Genomic DNA, 5457 nt, shown 5'->3' on the forward strand with positions numbered 1-5457 from the left:
AACAAACAGACCTCCATGAATAACTTCTTCAGTTAAGAAACCAATAGTCTGAATTGCCTCCTAACAAGGGGTCCACCAGAAGGCTTATACCCAAGGAGCACAATCCTACACCAAATAGGTAGGCCAAGGAAGTTTCAACGAGAGTACCGGCCTTCCAGGGCTCTTTTCGTTGGGTACAGACCGGCAAAAGAAATATTAACATAGCAATGTTAATTTCGTGAAATCAACAGTAGGTAGCCAACCAGTATACCCACGTCACTCCAAGATACCGCTTCTACAACGACAGCGAAATGCGCGAAAGAAAATTAGGCTGCCAAGCCAATTACATGGCCTCAGCTATTGCAAATTTTGAAACACAGGCACTTCCTAAAGTACTCCGTCTTTAGGCCCATCGGGACCATCCGACCGCCGTGTCATTCTCAGCTGAGGATGCGGATTGGAGGGGCGTGTGGTCACCACACTGCTCTCCCGGTCGTTATGATGGTTTCCTTTGACCGGAGCCGCTACTATCCGGTCGAGTAGCTCCTCAATTGGCATCACGAAGCTGAGTGCACCCCGAATAATGGCAACACCGCATGGCGGCCCGGACGGTCACCCATCCAAGTGCCGGCCACGCCCGACAGTGCTTAACTTCGGCGATCTGACGGGAACCGGGGTATCCTCTGCGGCAAGGTCGTTGCCCCAGGTACCTCCTAAGCCTATATACACTACTGGCCATTAAAATTGGTACACCAAGAAGAAATTCAGATGATAAATGGGTATTCATTGGACAAATGTGTTATACTAGAACTTACATGTGATTACATTTTCACGCAAATTGGGGTGCTTAGACCCTGAGAAATCAGTACCCAGAACAACCACCTCTGGCCCTAGTAACGGCCTTGATACGCCTGGGCATTGAGTCAAACAGAGCTTGGATGACGTGTACAGGTACAACTGCCCATGCAGCTTCAACACGATACCACAGTTCATCAAGAGTAGAGACTGGCGTATTGTGACGAGCCAGTTTCTCGTCCACCGTTGACCAGACGTTTTCAGTTGGTGGGAGATCTGGAGAATGTGCTGGCTGGGGCAGCGGTCTAACATTTTCTGTATCCAGAAAAGCCCGTACAGGACCTGCCTGCAACATGCGGTCGTGCATTATCCTGCTGAAATGTAGGGTTTCACAGGGATCGAATGAAGGGTAGAGCCACGGTTCGTAACACATCTGAAATGTAACGTCCACTGTTCAAAGTGCCGTCAATGCGAACAAGAGGGGACCGAGACGTGTAACCAATGGCACCCCGTACCATGACGCCGGGTGATACGCCGGTATGGCGATGACGAATACACGCTTCTAATGTGCGTTCAGCGCGATGTCGCCAAACACGGATGCGACTATCATGATGCTGTAAACAGAACCTGGATTCATCCGAAAAAATGACGTTTTGCCATTCGTGCACCCAGGTTCGTCGTTGAGTACACCATCGCAGGCGCTCCTGTCTGTGATGCAGCGTCAAGGGTAACCGCGGCCATGGTCTAAGAGCTGATACTCCATGCTGCTGCAAACGTCGTCGAACTGCTCATGCAGATGGTTGTTGTCTTGCAAACGTCCCAATCTGTTGACTCAGGGATCGAGACATGGCTGCACGATCCGTTACAGCCATGCGGATAAGATGCCTGTCATCTCGACTGCTAGTGATACGAGGCCGTTGGGATCCAGCACGGCGTTGCGTATTACCCTCCTGAACCCACCAATTCCATATTCTGCTAACAGTCATTGGATTTCGACCAACGGGAGCAGCAATGTCGCGATACGATAAACCGCAATCGCGATAGGCTACAATCCGACCTTTATCAAAGTCGGAAACGTGATGGTACGCATTTCTCCTCCTTACACGAAGGATCACAACAACGTTTCACCAGGCAACGCCGGTATACTGCTGTTTGTGTATGAGAAATGGGTTGGAAACTTTCCTGATGTCAGCACGTTGTAGGTGTTGCCACCGACGCTAACCTTGTGTGAATGCTCTGAAAAGCTAATCATTTGCATATCACAGCATCTTCTTCCTGAAGGTTAAATTTCGCGTCTGTTGCATGGGGGCTTAATTAAATAAATGAAAATATTTTTAATTTTCGTCGCTGTACGTTCTGTAACGCTGTCTCGTAACCGGTTGGCCCTGACTAGTTTTAGTACGCAATCTGACTGCATAGAATAACAACAAAGAATGAAAGAAAATTTCCGTTAACACAATTAATTAATTAAGTCCCCAGCAACTATAAAACGTACGAAACCAAAGCACAAGTGTAACTGTTCTGTGTGTGGAAGTGTGATTCAACGTACACATCTGGCACGGTTCTTCTTCAATAAGACAAGAAATTTTAAATACCATTTATACTGAAGTAATTTAAAAAAATAGAAATACTATAATTGCGTAAGGAAACCAGAATTACACTCTAATACAAGAACACAAGCCAGATGATTTGTTGACTGAACCCGTAATGACGCATTATTTAAGACATTGAAATAATGAAAAAAAAAACGTCATTTCAGTAGAAGCAGTTCCAATAATGGCACCCAGCAATGTTGAGCAGGTGCAGACACCAACAAGTGACATCTTTTCAGTAGAAGCAGTCCATCAGTGGCACCCAGCATTGTTGAACAGGTGCAGACACCAACAAGTGACATTATCTCAGTAGAGGCAGTCCATCAGTGGCACCCAGCAATGTTGAGCAGGTGCAGACAGCAGTCCATAATATTAACTATCACTAATCACACAGTTCATCAGCAGAAATTAAAAATTTCTAAGTGGCACACATTATGTTGAACAAGTGCAGGTAACAGTCCATAATATTCACCATCACTAACCAGACAGTTCAGGCATGAACAATAGTTTGAATGCACACACAATTGCTTTTACAAAATTATTCTCAATGCTCTTACACTAAACATACAAATTCTAATAAACACACAAATTATATCAGATAATTGTCATATTAACTATTACAAATACACAAATATCAGTAAACCTATAATATTTATGGGTGTCAGTGCAAGCCACAACAAACAAGTAAAATAATATTTAGGAGATAGGTCGGTACAAATTATCTGGGATTAGGAAGGGAAAACACACAAAACACACTCACTCATCTTTCGTCCACATTAGTGCTACTGTGTAATTGAATAGTGTTAACTGTGTAAATGCAATTCTGTCAAAATTTGATGTTCATCATGTGTATCAAGTGGCACGGTGTATAACAGTCAATAATAGTTAGTCAACGCCATAGTCATCATGTCAAGACCAATGTTTGCCAAGCTAAATCAAATGTCTGTTGCTGAACAACTGTCAGTGTGCCAAGATATGCAAATACTTCCTCTCTTCAAAAAAAAAGTATATACTGCTTATTGATTTAACATAGTGTGTGTGTGTAGACAATCTTCTTTCTACTTGAGTGTTCTAGTCTGCCATCTTCATCCTTCTTGTTCCATATAAACCAACAAAAAAAAAATGCTCCTCACTTACTTCACCTCTTATCCACCAAAACTCCAATAATCATCAGCATCACATAATCTCAATACTTCAATAATACCTCTTACATCGATATATATAAATCTTATCATCAATATCATTTACCTTACCTCTTGTCCACGAAAACTCCAGTAATCATCAGTATCACATAATCTTAATACTTCAATAATACCTCTTACGTCGATACATATAAACCTTATCATCAATATCATATACCTTACCTCTTGTCCACTAAAACTCCAATAATCATCAACTTCACACAATCTCAATACCTCACTAATGCCTCTTCAATGCATCGATACATATGAACCTTATCGCCAATATCATTTCACTTCCATAACAACTCCTTCCTCTAGTCAGTCTCCTCGAACAAGTACAGATAAAATCCTAGTGCAAACTTCAATTCATCATCCCATGCAATCCGAAGACACAATGTCCACACACAACCTCTGTGTAGTCCACCTGAGCCAAATCTTCTACTCATTATGAGCTATAAAATACATTAAGGTTACCTTGGCCATCATAAATAAGAGAAATGCATACATGACCTCTAACAGCCTTTAGTTCGAAGAACTTTCAGTAAGTAAGTACGATTACGAAGTGTGAATAATCGTGATATTTCAGTGTGTACACCACTTCAAGAATTATGGCAAACAGAAGCAAACATGTGGAGTATTTCTTGTGTCAAGTGTCACTTGCTATTTCAATTGCTCACGAAGAATGTAGTGTAATAACTGTCAATGGTCTAACCCTAGTGTTGGTATGTCATGTCGTTAGCTTCCTTCCTATTAGCATAAATTTATACAGCTTCCATAAAACCTCCAGCTCATGTGACTTCTATAAAGTTTCTTGTACTAATGTCGTTCGTCCAATTATAGCAGTTCATTTTCTTATCTTAAAAATGTAAGGCACTGAGCATATGCAAAACATGCAATAGCGAGTAAATATACCAGTGGAGAACAGAATGTCAACATGTGGATGCAGCACACTTCCTACAACGAGGCTCTGCCAAGCGAACAATCTATAATTAATACCATAGTGTGACCTAAACTCCATGTTCGTACACCGTATATCAGCATTTCTATATACCAATTTAAAGAGTAGTTATGACAACAAAACAGAAATGTATAAATATGCAATCCATACGCAAAGCAGCAAATATGTATCTTACACAATAAACAGGTCATTAGCACCATATCAGCATAAGCAAATAAATGTTCATATGTAATCTTAATAAGTAAACATTAAGGCGCAAGCAGATAAATCACAAAGCATAACTTACATACATAACCACAGTCAGCACAATTAATCAGGTGACAATTATAATTTAAATAAATAAGCACAGCAGGCACATAATAAAAAAAAATATATGACGTCAGTGAAAAAGCAGTGCAGCCAAGCGATGCATAATATACACAAGTAACAACCCTGTTCATTAATAAAACATTGTCGAATTCAGCAAATGTACGCAAGCACGTCGCTTCACAAGTAAATTCATAGAACATGAAATTTAGCACAAAGTATGAATCCCGTAATCGCGAGCAGCAAATTACGTCTAAAGTACGTACCTAAGTGGAAATATGTTACCCGAAAAATAAACTCAATGAATAGTTACCTTTTTAGTTTCTTACTTTCGTCTTCGAAATTACATTCTTCCTGAAATTTTCTCCATAGCAAGTTCTCTTAACGTCGGAGACACACAGAATTTACCTGAAGTTCTTAAATATTTTATACAACCGTATCCTGAAAAATACTGAACGTTAATAACATAATTTATCAAGTCACTATAGCTTTTTACTGAATTTAATCAGAGAAATTAGACTGTGTATTTGTTTACGGCTGTCAGTGCATTCGCACTGAGCGCTCGATCAGCTGTAGGCGCGTGACGTAGGAAGTAATTGTTTGCGGTCAACGACAGCCTTGTGCGGCGCGCAGACTTGACTGTTGC

General features: G+C 41.1%; 1 pseudogene; it reads right to left on the reverse strand.

The window, feature by feature from the left end:
• Positions 1-563: 563 nt before the first annotated feature.
• Positions 564-681, reverse strand: LOC124616849 (annotated as a pseudogene).
• Between the last annotated feature and the right edge of the window lie 4776 nt (positions 682-5457).

The sequence above is a fragment of the Schistocerca americana genome, chromosome 5 (assembly GCF_021461395.2).
Source record: "Schistocerca americana isolate TAMUIC-IGC-003095 chromosome 5, iqSchAmer2.1, whole genome shotgun sequence".
NCBI classification, from domain to species: Eukaryota; Metazoa; Arthropoda; class Insecta; order Orthoptera; family Acrididae; genus Schistocerca; species Schistocerca americana.